The following is a 17,304-nucleotide window of genomic DNA, read 5'->3' as shown; positions in this document are numbered from 1 at the left end:
TGGCTACCCTGTAGTAGTACTCAACGGGGGTAGGTGTATTGTCCTCCTCGTCACTCCCTTTCCTGGCATAGTCTGGCAGATATTCTGGGGGTTTGTGTTCCCTTGGGGGATACCTCCCACTGCTTGGGGCACTTGACGTCACCCTCAGGTGCTTCTCGTCATCGCCCTCTGGGGGTTGCTGACTGTCTGTCTGCACAACTGTACTAAGTACACTGGGGTGATGTGTTTCTATTTCTACACACCTTGCTCTGGAGTCCAGCTCTGGCTCCTCTGTCTGTGTCTCGCTCTCACAGGTTGTCTTCGTGACAAACTTGACTAGCATGTGTTTCTGCACTCTCCCGTTACCTGGGTGATAAACTAGGAAAGCAGGACTTCCTCTGTCGTGTCCTACAAAAAATCCTTTTCCATCCTTGGACTTGGGTTTTCCCCTGTCCTGCAGGTACGCATAACACCCCTTCCTGACAGGGAGCGACGCGAGCGAGCGTGATTGCGAAAATGATTAAAATGTATTTGTTTCAATCAGACTATCCTGACCTACCGCGAGCGACAGCGAACTGAGCGGCGATGTCGTTCCCCCCTCAAATATTTGCTCGCTGTGTCTCTAGTTGAGCGATTACTTGGCAGAGTCCCGCCCCTAAACACTTTTTATTGGTCAAGAATTGCAGGCTGCTTTGCCCCCGTTAACACACACACAGACACACTCGGACACGCGCCGCCTCATATCAGGACAGTGTCGCGCGCGATTTCGTCTCCAGTTCGCTCGCTCGCTGCCTGTCAGGAAGGGGTGTAACACACCAAATCGGTGCATTCTGGCTAGATTACACTTCTTTCCTGTCAGCGCTGTATACAGAGTGGTGCCCGAGTGCTTATTAAAGCACCTGTTTCTGTTGTAAGCGGCTTCTTGCACCGCATAATGCCACAGGCTCTTTGGTAAGTTACTATCTGCTAGCTTACACCTAGCCATTTCGAAAAGGGTGTGCCATTCCCTCTCTGCCACCCCGCTCTGGTGTGTGGGATATGGACGTGACGTGACGTCTCGTGTCTTATCTTCCCTCTGAGCAATTTTACGTTGAATAGACGTTTAAAAGACGTCTAAATGGCCCATAGACGTCTAGGCTAAAGTCGGTCTAGAATGGGGTGAAAAGTGAAAGTTTGGTAGACGTCTATTCCAGACGTGTTTTCAACGTCTAAGCTTAGACGTGTTTTGAACGTCTATGTTTAGACGTTGTTTCAACGTCATGACATAGACGTCTAAAATCAGTCTAGAATGGGGTGAAAAGTGAAAGTTTGGTAGACGTCTATTCCAGACGTGTTTTTAACGTCTAAGCTTAGACGTTTTTTGAACGTCTATGTTTAGACGTTGTTTCAGCGTCATGACATAGACGTCTAAAATCAGTCTAGAATGGGGTGAAAAGTGAAAGTTTGGTAGACGTCTATTCCAGACGTGTTTTTAACGTCTAAGCTTAGACGTTTTTTGAACGTCTATGTTTAGACGTTGTTTCAACGTCATGACATAGACGTCTAAAATCAGTCTAGAATGGGGTGAAAAGTGAAAGTTTGGTAGACGTCTATTCCAGACGTGTTTTTAACGTCTAAGCTTAGACGTGTTTTGAACGTCTATGTTTAGACGTTGTTTCAACGTCATGACATAGACGTCTAAAATCAGTCTAGAATGGGGTGAAAAGTGAAAGTTTGGTAGACGTCTATTCCAGACGTGTTTTTAACGTCTAAGCTTAGACGTTTTTTGAACGTCTATGTTTAGACGTTGTTTCAACGTCATGACATAGACGTCTAAAATCAGTCTAGAATGGGGTGAAAAGTGAAAGTTTGGTAGACGTCTATTCCAGACGTGTTTTTAACGTCTAAGCTTAGACGTGTTTTGAACGTCTATGTTTAGACGTTGTTTCAACGTCATGACATAGACGTCTAAAATCAGTCTAGAATGGGGTGAAAAGTGAAAGTTTGGTAGACGTCTATTCCAGACGTGTTTTTAACGTCTAAGCTTAGACGTTTTTTTGAACGTCTATGTTTAGACGTTGTTTCAACATCATGACATGGACGTCTACCAAACTTTACATTAAAGCATGAGCGTTGAAAATGCATTGTTTAAACATTAACACATCAATAACATGGAATAGTCAAAAGTTAGCCGTTTTTATAATTTCTTTTTATTTTAAAATACTAAAGGCTGGCCCAACACACATACATAGCAACTGAACATTTTGAAGATTAAAGATAGAGCTGATAGCGGATCTATTTGAGCTAAGGGGCGGCGCAGAGAGGGTTGCATCCTCCCAGTCTTCGGCACTTCGAGACAGCCGGAGAGGCGCAGAGGGGGTCGCATCCTCCCGGTCTTCAGCACGGGACGTCCAACACTCCTGGACAGCCACTGACAGGGAGACAGGGAGACGGGACAGGCGTTAATACAACTCACGTGATTGTGATGGGCGGACATAGCAATAGATACAAGTGGTAAGCATTAGTAGGTTACAGCAGTAGGGATGACCCCCGGAAATATTGTGTCTATTACTAGGCTTGCTTAAATTGTGAAGAAATGAGAATATGAATTAAGATTTTTCTTTGCATCTTTGACAGTGAATAACACCATGCTAATAATGACCAAACATTAAAAACTGCCACTGATCTCGTTCAGTACCTTCTTGAGATCATGTGTACAAAAAAGTCTAAGGAAATTAATAAAGGGAATATGATTAAACCGAAGGTTCTGTAGATACAGTACTGAATTCTCCCATCCGGACCAATGCCATTAGAAATATTATAGAATAGGAGGCGTATAAATTACCTTATTATAGCCAATTCGCACATTTATTTATATATATATATATATATATATATATATATATATATATATATATATATATATATATATATATATATATATATATATATTTACATATATTAGATACATAAATATACTGTAACAGGTTAAGCCTTTGAACATTAAGGCAACTAGGTAAATAAAATATTGCTCCACTTCTACAAGGACATTTGCATATTCTTGGTATCTAGGGACATCTATGGACCTCAGGGAACGTAATCACAGTGTCAGAAATATTGTGTCTATTACTAGGCTTGCTTAAATTGTGAAGAAAGGAGAATATGAATTAAGATTTTTCTTTGCATCTTTGACAGTGAATAACACCATGCTAATAATGACCAAACATTAAAAACTGCCACTGATCTCGTTCAGTACCTTCTTGAGATCGTGTACAAAAAAAATCGAAGGAAATTAATAAAGGGAAGATGATTAAACCGAAGGTTCTGTAGATACAGTACTGAATTCTCCCATCCGGACCAATGCCATTAGAAATATTATTATAGAATAGGAGGCGTATAAATTACCTTATTATAGCCAATTCGCACATTTATATATATATTTACATAAATATACTGTAACAGGTTAAGCCTTTGAACATTAAGGCAACTTAAAGGAACACTCCCAACATTTTGGGAAATTAGCTTATTAAACATCTTCCCTGGAGTTAGACATGCATGCATTGCATTAGGCTTAGGGAACACCTGGACCGTTAGCCTAGCTTAGCTTCATCCGTGGAAGTAGGTGCTACATTAAGCCTAGTTCCCAACAGTCATGAAATACAATACCTCTCCTATCTCTCCTCTGCTCTCTGCCTCTAGACATTTTTTAAATTCCGTTATCCGTTCCAACATACACGGTAGAGGGCAGTCTCCTTAAAGGCCCTCTTGTCTCGTAGACCACCCCCTTTTAAATTAAAACGGGACATGACTGCATTTGTCATGAGTCTCTAAGAGAAAGTCATGACATTAATAATTCAAGCAATTCAACAAGTGACTAGTCAAAACAAATACAAATTGAAGGGAAAGGCTGTACTATGACTACAAGTGTATCACCAGTTTCATAAAACCCCTTCCTCCCATTGTTTTTTGTTTCATGATGATCATGAACACATTTATTATGCATTGTATTTTTTGTTTAAATGTCAACATCATCGGTCCATCCTCAGTACATTTACTATAGACCACCGTAACACTTCCGGGATTCTGAAATCAGGGAGGAGATTGCGGGGGGGTCAAATGAATGAATGTGGACGAGAGCCGTGATGTAAGTGGTTGCCGATACGGCTGTGGGGGTGCTAGAGACATGATCGAATAGACGTTTATGCGCCTCGCTCTCCTGAACACGGCGTGACCCATAACTAATCGATCAGAACTAAATCGGCAGAGAAAAAGCTCATTTTAAAGCACCTATTCCGCATGGACATGCGCAGAGTGCCCATGGAGTCTGGACGACGCGAGATGACGCTCGAATGAATGTGGACTGTTCCATCAGAGGGGGGAGCTTCGATGGTCATGTAAGTGGCTACAGACCGCTGCACTTAAATATAAACATTAGTCTACCTGTAGACTCAATGAGGTAATTGTAGATGTCGCCATAAGACACGTCTGGCCATTTAGTGGGATAATTTTTTCATTATCCTGTTCGGCTGAAAGGACATTGGCCACCGAAGCTCCGCCCTCTGATGGAACAGTCCACATTCATTCGTGCGTCATCTCGCGTCGTCCAGACTCCATGGGCACTCTGCGCATGTCCATGCGGAATAGGTGCTTTAAAATGGGCTTTTTCTCTGCCGATTTAGTTCTGATCGATTAGTTATGGGTCACGCCGTGTTCAGGAGAGCGAGGCGCATAAACGTCTATTCGATCATGTCTCTAGCACCCCCACAGCCGTATCGGCAACCACTTCCATCACGGCTCTCGTCCACATCCATTCATTTGACCCCCCCGCAATCTCCTCCCTGATTTCAATGTAACGCGGAAGTGTAGTGGTCTATCAATATAATATACGCGTCTGACTTCATCTGGTCTTTCCAAACATAAACACAGAAAGTGAGAACGCATGCCTGCCTGCCTCAACCTGCATCTTTGTACATGCATATAAATACCTGTCCATCATCTTGTTAGTGCAGTCGCGGACACTCTTTCCCCCGATCCCCGTCAATGTGGATATCTGAATAAGAAAAAACCAAATGACATGTATATTAATGTAACATCATGTACAATACAATTTAAATCCTTTGAACATATGAGTCAGTAATCCCTATCCTAGGAAAAGATTTAAAAGTCACCATTTCAACGCCTCCTCTGTCTGGCAGGGGTGTATGTCGACCCTCCCATCCGGATGAATTTCTTTGTGGAGTTTTTTGATATCATCCTTGATTTCCAGGAGGGTCTCCATCACTTTTCTCTGGAACCCTGATATAAATGACAATTATTAGTTAAATGTAGTGAAAACATTCCGTACTTCAAATAACCGCAAATATTGTGCAAAACAACTCAAACCGTTTGTGACTGAGGGCGTTTTAATGTATTCTCCCATACTTCACAAAGGAATAAACTCAAATTACATGCTAAGGTTTTATCACTGTTAGTTGTTGAAACAACGGTCACCAGTGTCTAGGCATTTTTACCCAACTGTAAGAATGTTTACACCAGCAATAACTTATAATATGGTAAATTCTATTTATAATCTTAGTCTTTTCAGGCAGAGGAAATTTGTCTCTCCTGGGAGTGGGCCTTGTCTGGGGTACATCTGAAACAAGTACAGAATATTTCTGTGACAAGCTACAGAAGCTTCAATACACGGGTGCGTTTATGGGGGACGCTGATGTAAACAAGACGAAAGTCTTTCTCTGGTCTGCATGCCCTTAACAATTGTATGTATTGAGCTGTACTGTACCCATTCTGCAATATGTTAATGAAGTTTTAAATCAATCAATCAATAAATAAATAGCATTTTTATGAAACTATTGTATATTTGTATGTCTCTAAATGTTTTGATGAATTGAAAATAGAAGACCCTTATGTAAAAAAGCCGAAAGTCTTTTTCTAGTCTTCATCCTCCAGTCCACTGTTGTTGTATTGAGCTGTACTGTATTGTACCCATTCTGCAATCGTTAATAACGTTTTCATTCATTCAATCATTCAGCCGGCAACAGAATAATTTTGATTGACAGTCGAGTCTGCCAATTACGTCACATCGCTTGCACCCGCCCTGCTGTTCTTAGCACCAATCGGCAAGCGCTATGCGTTTTTTACTTTCCTGAAAGTCCTCCATTGATTTTGATGAGCTCAGCTCAACGACAATTTTCATAGCACCACGACATTGTGTCGCACTGTACAGCCTTGGTTGTAGGCTAAAGTTTTACAATTTTTTTTATCCAATTTGTATTGATTAATTTAGGAGTGAAATGCCAATGAAGGTTGAAATCACTACTCACAACGTTGCTCCCAGATATTATTTTTCACTCGCAACGGCCAAATTAATAGGCAATTTGCGATCATCTCGTCGCAGTGTACAGCCCTGCAAACATTAGAGCTGCTACGTCAGCCATCAAATGTTACAGCTAACACTAGTTGCGTTAATCAACGCAACTAATACCAACAGCAGTGGAAACAAGAGATGGTGGGATGATGTCACAATTTACCAGCTCTGGTGTAGAACCAGTTCTCATCATTAGGGGCCAGCTCCTTGTGTTTAGCCAGCTTGACCAGGTCCACCCAGTCTGGCACCTTCAGCTTTTCTGACCTGGTGACCGAAGAAATGTATCATAACTGTGGAATATGCTTTTTTATATTCTTTTAATAGTGTGACTGTCACACCCTTGGAGGAAATTAATTAAGTCAACTCACTTTTTCAGGAAGGCCGCCAGGGCACGAACAAACTCCTGTAGGTTGACATCTTTCACTGACGCCCCGCATCTGGACACATGCAACAGAACGTTACATTTTAAATAGGGATTAACATAAGTATTTGACCTCTAGACTAACGTACAAGTGTCTCCTCAATACAAGTATATTCGATTTAGTTACACAGGATATTGGCAGCAGGTCACAGCATAATTTAAATCAATCTCCTTTCAAATAGGCCAAGTTTTTAATAAGAAAGAGAAAAAATACCAACAAGGAACAATAACAGGGTCTGCTGTAAATATAGCCTATTTTGTGTCTTAATTTGTTATGTTATCCTACACTTTAAGCTGTCTGATATTTCCATTACCTGTAACTCTTGGGTCTCTTTCTCTCCTTCTCTGCCTCCTCCCTGAGTCTGCACAGTCACCATATCATTCTACATTAAGGAGAGCAATACACTTATGAATACACTGAACCGGTTTGAATACACAATCTTTATGCTACTCTGTAAAGAAAGGGAGAGAGGGGGGATATATAATCCAAGTATTTGTGTCTTAATTTGTTATGTTATCCTACACTTTAAGCTGACTGTCTGATATTTCCATTACCTGTAACTCTTGGCTCTCCTTCCTGAGTCTGTACAGTCACCATTAGAGCTGCCGCGATTACCGCATTACCGCGGTATTATCGCTGTTACATCACGGCCACCGCAGAGTAGGCTGAATACCGCGTCACTGCTGTTTTTTATAATAATAATAATAAATTATCCTCCTCTCGTTGGGCTTGCGGCTCTGCAGATATACCCTACTCCTCTCTCGAGGTTCCAAGCGACCCTATTGGGTACCAGAAAAGTCACGTGAAACATTGCAGACCACTGATTGGTCAGAAGAGAGTCGCGTCACACGTTGTAGCGTCATGTAGTGTGTTACCACCAATCGGCAAGCGAGTATTAGGTTTTTACTTCCTGAATGTCAGATCATCACAACACGGCTAATAACGTTAGCTTTAACTCTCCGCCGGAGTGGACTACGATCGCTCCTAAGGAGTACTAAACGAGACATAATGATTTTACTGTCTGCAACGAATGTTATAATAAAAGCCCTTCGTTCTATACACTTGTCTGATTGAAAACTTTATTAACAGACCGCAGAATGGCACAACTCGGCACGCTCTGAGCAAAGAAAGGAACTGAGATATGAATAGAGTATTGCTTGCCTTGCTATTGTCCGGTAAATACGCTGATGTTATTGAACGTATAACTATATAATGTTAATGCCACAAAACGAATGCCTTTATTATAAAGTAGTAACTTTATAGTAATAATAATAAGAAAGGGTCGGGGGGGTTAGGGGTAACCACCCCTGCCCGCGACACCGAGTGAACGGCGCACGACCAGAGGGTAAACTTCGAATCCGTGTTTCACTTTCAATAACTAATGCGTGCTTGCCGAATCCCAAACAATATTCATGCTGCAAAGTCATCCTCTAAAAATAGACATTTAGACTAGAGGCAGGCTATATGCTATAAAGAGTAGACTACTACTAAAAAAAAAAATGCATTCAAACTTTTTTTTTTAATTTTTTGTGTGCATGCGGTAATAACCGCGGCGGTAGGAAATATTTTGCAAATTTGTGCGGTAAGGAAATAATCAATACCGCGGCAGCTCTAGTCACCATATCATTCTACATTAAGGAGAGCAATACACGTATGAATACACTGAACATCATTATGAAACATTTCTATTGCACCCTTACTTACAATTCATTATGAATTGAAAATGGGGAACCCTGATGTAAACAAGACGAAAGTCTTTCTCTGGTCTGCATCCCCTTAACAATTGTGTGTATTGAGCCTAGGGCTGGGCGATATAACGATAACGATAAATATCGCGATATATTTTAATAATCGATATCGAATATCGAAAAAAAAAATCGAAAAATCGTTTTTTATTTTTTTTTTTTACCTGCAACAGGGCAGTTTTAAAACCAGAGACAGTGGACAGACTTGTCTTTCTTGCCTGTAACTTAAAGTAATGGCTTTGCTTGTCCAAATGACAATACTGACCAAATTCAGATTTCTTTTTCTCTTGTCCATTTATTTTGTTTGCTTTCTAATTTAAAATACATTTTGAAACCGTCTGTACACAGTAGGCTATGTGTGCTAGTAGAACTAGACTCCAGTCACGAGTCACAGTGCACATGTGCGGTGGTTTGTCCACCAAAAAAGCGCCAAAAGATCGAAAATAAACTAGCAGAGCCAGAACTGTTCAACTCCTCTGGAGCCACAGCCAGCAGAGAAGCCGGTTTACTTTAGCTTTTAAACCAGCTGCAGCCTGAGAACTGGAGTGTGAGGGGATGTAACACTAAAGATGGCGGCAATGACAAAGAATTGCTGCAAAATAAACATACACCTGTTAAAAAAAAATGTTTTTTTTTTTTTTTTTTTTTACATTTTTTTTATACTTATAACAATTCGATAATTATCGATATCGAGAAATAAAATAAAATTATCATATCGTTATCGCGATATGATTTTTTTCCATATCGCCCAGCCCTAATTGAGCCGTACTGTACTGTACCCATTCTGCAATCTGTTATTGATTGATTAAAAATGTTATTAACATATTGCAGAATGGGTACAATATAGTACGGCTCAATACACACAATTGTTAAGGGGTTGCAGACCAGAGAAAGACTTTTGTTTAGTTTACATCAGGGTCCCCCATTTACAATTCATAATGAATTGTAAGTAAGGGTGCAATTAACACCGTGCAATCCATTATTTGTGGAGCCCGCCCTTTAAGTCTTTGAGCTATTAGGCTACTAGGGTTCTTACTTTGCGTTTTGGTGTACTGAAAAATGCTCCGATGTCTGTATTCTTTCTTTTTTCTGCCATGTTACCTGGTTGGCTGGAAACACACACACATTTTCATTTCAGGTATTGTACCTTAAGATAATTGAACATCTTGATTTACCGTAAATCCTCAAATATAGGACGGGTCTTCTATTTACCTCAGCTGCAAAGAGCACCAGGCCTTTATTAGAGGCTTATATAAGAGGCAGGCCTTAATTTCTAAAAATTACACTCATGGACATAATCCCTTCATTTTCAGACTTTTATTGCATTATTATTATTATAAAAAAAAAATAAAAAAAAATAAAAAAAATGGGGGGGGGGGGGCTCGTCACTAAAGGCCCACGGGCCGCGGCCGTCGTTAATGCGGCCCCTGCTCGTCTGCCATAGCGAACGTTAAAATTTGCAAACGAAGTCAACGATAGAAATACAAGCACGTACACTCGTATGAACCAACTACACATGCCATTACATATATAGTAGTCAACCCGGTTACGTTTCGAGAGGGAATAGTAATGGGCTTGGCCACATTTTATTAAAATAATAGAGACATTTACCTTGCTTGTGGACAGCCAACAGGCAGCGAAGGAACCAGGGTGGAAGGAAGTGAACGACGGGGTTTCCAACCCGTGTTCAAACGGGCGACACTCGTGCGATTACGCGAGACTTCCCCGTTGCCCCCTCCCTCTCAGCACCACTCATTGATTGATTGATTGATTGATTGATTGATTGATTGAAAAGTTTATTAACAGATTGCAGAAGGGGATGCAGACCAGAGAAAGACTTTCATCTTGTTTACATCAGGGTCCCCCATTTTCAATTCATCATAACATAATATTGATTGATTGATTGATTGAAAACTTTATTAACAGATTGCAGAATGGGTACAGTACAGTACAGCTCAATACATACAATTGTTAAGGGGATGCAGACCAGAGAAAGACTTTCATCTTGTTTACATCAGGGTCCCCCATTTTCAATTCATCGTAACATATATGACATACATGACATACAGATAGACAGTACTGCTACATCTATATATTTATGACATACCAGATTTGCAAATACAGTACTGTTTGTGATACAAAAAGAGTCCAGAAAAAAAAGTATATACATTTGACATAGAAACTGTACATTGGATTGGGTAGGTGGGGGGGGGGGGGGGGGGGGGGGGGGGGGGGTGTGACATACATTTTTTTATTTTACCTTTATTTTACCAGGTAGTCACTTGAGATCAAAGATCTCTTTTTCGAGCAAGACCTGGCCAAAATGGCAGCAAAACAAAAACAAATATACAAATACACAAAACACAGACAGAGACATAAAAGGCAAACTGGGGCAAGGGAATACATTTGAGCTGCAGCAAAATAGATTGAATGGGATTGGGGGGAGATTGGATTTATGACATACCAGATTTACAAATACAGTACTGTTTGTGGTACAAAAAGAGTAAAAAAAAAGAGAGAGTACCGGTATATACATTTGACGAAGAAAATGTACATTGGAGGAGGGGGGGGGGGGGTAGGTGGGGGGGAGGCGGACTGTACATTGTAGGTGGTTGGGTGGGGCGGGGGTGGGTAGGCGGGGGGGGGGGGGGTAACTGTACATTGGATTATCGACGAAACCTTACTAGGTCCAAGAAGAGGGTGAGCAGGGTGAGCAGTTTCAAGTACCTGGGAGTCCACATCACAGAGGACCTGACATGGTCAACACACATATATTATGTGGTGAAAAAGGCTAAACAGCGCCTCTATCACCTGAGACAGTTAAGGAAGTTCAAAGTATCGGGGAAGATACTCCACTCCTTCTATTCCGGGGCTGTAGAGAGCATTCTGACTGGAAACATCACTGCGTGCCTGGTTTGGAAACAGCACGGCACAGGACAGGAAGGCACTCCAGAGAATGGTGCGCTCAGCAGAGCGTACTACGGGTATTGCACTACCACCCCTGCAGGTCTTATATAACAGGAGGTGCAAATCCAGAGCCTGCAGAATAATTAAACACCCCCCACCACCCCAACAACAGCCTGTTCAAGCTGCTGCGGTCAGGCAAACGCCGTACACACACTACGAGAACAGAGACACTCCGGCTCAGCTTCTTCCCCCAGGCCATCAGAACGTTAGGTTATGACTATAACCAAGTTCTGTTAGTTAGGGGCGATGCTTGGCTTCGCCTTCTGCACTATCTCGCGTACGTGCACGCGTACTGAATAAACCACAAATGTACCTCTAATACCAGTATTAGTCTGACCACACCCCTCATCAGCTTACCTTCATAAGCAGGTGTGTGGTCACCTGCTCTCCTCCTTCCCAAGCTTTCACCACAAGGTGAGGTCAAGGGCTGCAGCGGCCGTCCGAAGCCAAGCATCGCCCCTAACTAACAGAACTTGGTTATAGTCATAACCTAACGTTCTGTATCGTTAGTGGCTTAGCTTGGCTTCGCCTTCTGCACAAGGGAGGCCAAGCGGAGCCACTTGGCTGACAAATACACCCCGCTGACAGCCCCCCAAAACCATCAGAACAGGGAGGGCCGAGCCCCCCCGACCCCCCCTAATGGAGGGTAGCCCCCCTATTAGGGACGTCACGGGAGGGCGACGGACCCGACCGTGCGAAGAGGCACTCAAGCAACTCAACGCACAGGGTGAGCAGACCGTGGCTTGACCCACGACTACACACACGCACAACCCGCATGCCACCCGGGAACGAACGGAGGAACAACCTCGTTACTGCCCCCAGAATCACGGGGTCAAGGGCAAACCCAACCCCGTGGCAAGGCCGTAGCAGCGGAGCACGAAGGAAGACCCAGACCCACCAAAAGGACTGGACTCCCTGGAATGGGGGCCCGGAGAAGTCCATGATGCCAGCATCAAGACCCCACCAGGTGGGCACGTAGTGCCCCGCCCCCCACATCGCCAGCGTATTCGGACAAAGGCCCCTCAGTTACTGCACCTGGTATTCCCAGGCGGAACCAACCAGGCCAGTAAGCCGAGCGGGCCCCGTCCCCCCAATAGTACACCGCCTGGCACACTGACCCTGCAGAATAGGCAGCCAGCATGGCCGTAAGCACACAAAAAAGGTTAACCAACGGAAGCAGGCAGCGCACCGGGGAAAAACCAGGCAACAGGCTGTTAACCCTAGCCTGGAGACTGCGGACGAGACAGGCGCCAGAGGGGACAGCTGAACACAGCCGCCCCGGCGGAAGGAGCGTAAGCTGGCGGTGTTGCATGACCAAGCCTCCATTTAACAACCCCCACCCAGAGGGGTCGAGGCAGAGAAGGCTGACACGATTGGCAGACGTCATGAACGTGCAGGGGCACCCTCAACCGGTGAACCCGGGAGTTGACACTGCTCCAACACACCAGGGAACCAACCACCTCGGTGTTACCCAATGCGGTGGTTGTTCCTATAACCCCTCAAGAAAAAACTCCAAAACACACCTGCGGGTATACACCGGCTATACCGCAGTACAAGTGTTTCAGTTTCCAAAAAGGGTTAACCCAGGCCTACGGGTCGCAAACATCACTTCGGACCGGGCCTGGCGGTACGGGAAGCACAGGGTCACCAGAGGAGGTCAAAAAACCACCCCCACAGGCCCCTCTTCGCCATGCGTGAGAGAGGAGCGAAAAACAATGGAGAACCAGCCCCTAAGCACACCGTACCTGGTATTCCCCGGCGGTCTCCCAACCAAGTACTAACCAGGACCAACCTGTGTAGCGGCCGAGATCCGACGAGATCGAGCGCGTACAGAATGGCATGGCTGTAAGCCATGACGACAGTGCTGAGTAAAAACATACCCAACCAGGGTCTCCATAGCGCTTAACCCTGTGACACCCAGACCGACCTGGCATTTTTCCCCCTGAAAAAAGCCCAAGTCCCTCAGGGTACCAGAACAGCAGATCTGCATCCCCGGCGGACAACGGGTTCAACTGATCTGGACCAGCGTGACCAGAACCAGTCCCGTGCCCTAACCACGCCGACATGCCCCAGGAAAAGGGCAGATATGCGTGTTGATCTTAACATGAAAAGAAGGCGCCACCCAGACGTCGGGACGAACCGCGCCTGGTGGCCCACCCCAAGGGCGTGAGACCCCACTACATATGTTCAGATCCATCCCGTCATCAACCCCCAGACATGAACGAGGATCCGTCGACAACCCACCCAGGTCATGGGATGTGGTCGCCGGAAGAGGAAAAACCCCCATCTCAGTTGCTTTATAAAAACGCTGTTTCAACCACAAGCAACTAAGGCGTGCCAGTCAATCGCCTGTTTACAGCGAGCTAGCACTATACGTGCGTCGGGACACACCCCCATCAATGAACAGGCTATTTAGACCTGCCATTGAATCCCCAAGGCGCCCAGGGGAACGACAAGAGGGGTGTGACACTCCCTAACTCCAACACTTCTGGAATAGAAAGAAGGAAGCATCAACAGTATGTATCCCAGTCTACACAGCCGGGGTAAAAAATGTTCACATTTTTACATCCCACCACCCTCCCATAGGAAAGAGACGGGGATCCCCAGAGAGACTTCCCACGCGAGCTGTACAGATTGAAAAGAATATATTGCACCTTGAGCCATGTAAAAAACTGGTTTTAGGGCCTCCGGGGAAGAGGCACCGAACCCATACACACTCAATAAACGAATTGAATCGAATATACATACAATAGAAAAGGACCCTTCTAGAGGGTCCACTCACTTTGACAATCTGAGGAGGAAGGCTCTGTACTCTGATGGAGGCTTCCTCACATGGATCACATGGAAGAAGGAGTCCGAACTCACAGAAGGCCTGAGTAGGCGCTTGGTGAGGAGGAGCCCTGACCACCCCCCCTGAAAACAGATCCATCACATGGACCTGAACAGCACACGGAAGTCCTACCAACAGAGACGCGCACGGTGACGTACTCTATGGCGGGGGAATTCCTGCGGTGCACACGCCCAATATACCAGGCCGTGGGACCAGGAACTCCCTCCCCCCCCCCCCCCCCCCCCCCCCCCGTAACGTGCCGAACCGCCACGTGACGGGAACCTTGAAGGACAGGGGGTGTACCCCTGACCGACAGAACAACGGGGAGAGGAAAGGTTACCAGTTCACCCCTTTACGACCCCACACCCATGATACGACGTAACGACAAAAAGAGAATATGACACAGTCATAGTCAACCCTATGAAGCGTTTCACAGCTCCACACAGCGCACGAGCTAACCTGCTATCTGATTTTTACTAAGGAAAAACACAGAATAGAGAGGGCTCTAAGAACCCCGGTCCAACATACACATGTGCTTCTGTGGTCAGTACAACCCAGTTGCAGGTCACATGACACACACAACCCATCATCATCACAATGAGAGAATACATCATTCTTGATTAGTATCGACCACAGGCCTTGCTAAGCACACATGACAGCAACCAAACCAATTTCCCTTTAGGAAATAAGTTTCTCCAGCAGATTTAGCACAACCTCAGCAATCAAGCTGAGAGTTACATCGTATCCCTACCACACAAAAGACACAATTAATGCACAACATGTCTGATAGGAGGTGATAAAGTCCCCAGGGAACCGGGGGGGGAAAAACACAATCCTCCTATTTTACCCTCAATACGGCCAGTTAAAACAGGAAAACCTGTTAATGTGTGAACTCACTGTCCATTGTCATTACAGTCTGAGAAAGAACATTCTTTTACTCACTCGTCACCAAGCATAGCTTCATAGGTTAGTTGCCTTAGTAGTGAGTACACGGTACACATAAACACCATGATGTTTCTCACACAACAACCAGATCAATACATCACGACCTGCACAGAGAAGCTACTGCCAGTGACAAAAACAGCTCACACACAACCCGCAACGTATCTCAAATGCATTGCAACAACACACGTTTTGGGAAAAAACACCGTCATTCACAATACATTTAGCAAGGTAAAACCAGAAGACGTGTTATGAGGGTCTGGCCAACCCCGTACCTGCCCGGAACGCAGATCAGCGAAGTGCAGTCATAAGCCACCGTAGAACACAGCCCTCTTTGTTGACGCAATCCCCGTCTAGGCTCAGGCAGGGTTGACGAACATCCCCTGTCAAAGATGACGTCGTGGTCAAGAGTGTAAAACATGTTAAAAATCAAAGCACGTTCAACAGAATAGCATCAAGCTAACGGCTGCTCCAACCGTTCTGGTGCTATCGCTTCCGCTCGCGAGACGCCGATCTACGACGCACGCGATCAGGAGCGAGCTCCCGGCGGCGCGCGAGAAGCCTAAGCTACCCCGCGCCAGGCCACCGACCGGCTAACCGTAAGCTATGAACATGTAAACAATGACATAACACTCACCCAGACAGGCCGCCGTTCTGAACCCTCCTCACTTTTTAAGAGAAAAGAGAAAACAAGACGTCAACACCGCTTCACAACGGTGACATTAACACGTCCGGCGGAATCAGCACAGTACCAACTGGCCTGTATAGCTGACTTTGAACATGAATCTGCCGCTATCGCACATTACATGCACATATCCCCTCGTGAAGGAATACTCTCATTTGGATATGAAAGATGGGGTCTTAACACGGTGACAGAGAGAATCCACTCGTCCAGAACACACAGGGATCACCAGTGTCAATGGTCGCGGCCCACTAGTTAAAACTATAATGGTCGCCAGACCAAGGCCTTCTGTCGCCTAGACGGCTAAACAAAGGACCCTAGCCTGGGGCCGGTTTCCATAAACTTTGTCTAGTAGCCCCCATAGCACTAACAGACAAGTGGAGCCCGCCAGCAAACACTACTCACCCAACCTGGAACGCACCGCTCCTCACAACAGCGGCATGTCCGACAGTTCAGCTGTGGCCTGACAGGTTTCACCCCAACAAACACAGCAAGGAACTGCAGTTGAGAAGCATGCAGCGGCGTGCTCCCAATACGAAAACCGGTGGAGGGTTTGTAGAATGATCATCATCTTCTAGACACTCCAGTACGAAGACAATATCGCCGTATTTTCTCGAAAATAGTGAGAGAGAAAATAAAGATATGATGTCAACGTATCCTTGTTTCCCAAGCTGTTCCTAATCCAATTTCTTCCATCATGGTGTCAAGTGTGGGGATCTACCGAGGCACCTCTTCCTTGTGGTGAAAGCGAGAAGGAGGAGAGCAGGTGACCACACACCTGCTTATGAAGGTAAGCTGATGAGGGGTGTGGTCAGACTAATACTGGTATTAGAGGTACATTTGTGGTTTATTCAGTACGCGTGCACGTACGCGAGATAGTGCAGAAGGCGAAGCCAAGCTAAGCCACTAACGATACAGAACACTGAACTCTCCATCTCACAATGTGAACTTGGTTAATTATATTAACGTATAGCTGGTAATATAAAGTTTACCATAATGCTTCTAATAATTTAAATTAGATATGTACAATTGCAAAAATTACACAAGATTATGCACATATTCTTGAGGATACTACATATATGCATTGAAAGGGTTAACATACTGTGTATTGTCGCAGTGAAAGGGTTAACCGTTTTGGTAGTGTGGCAGTGAAAGGGTTAACAATTGTGTGTATTGAGCTGTACTGTACTGTACCCATTCTGCAATCTGTTAATAAAAAATGTCAATCAAGGCTATAGGCTAAAATCGGTCTAGAATGGGGTGAAAAGTGAAAGTTTGGTAGATGTCTATTCTAGACGTGTTTTGAACGTCTAAGCTTAGACGTTTAAAATCAGTCTAGAATGGGGTGAAAAGTGAAAGTTTGGTAGACGTCTATTCTAGACGTGTTTCGAACG

The sequence above is a fragment of the Notolepis coatsorum genome (assembly GCF_963971535.1).
Source record: "Notolepis coatsorum genome assembly, chromosome: 19".
In the NCBI taxonomy this organism is placed as follows: Eukaryota; Metazoa; Chordata; class Actinopteri; order Aulopiformes; family Paralepididae; genus Notolepis; species Notolepis coatsorum.
This window is presented reverse-complemented; position numbering follows the sequence as displayed.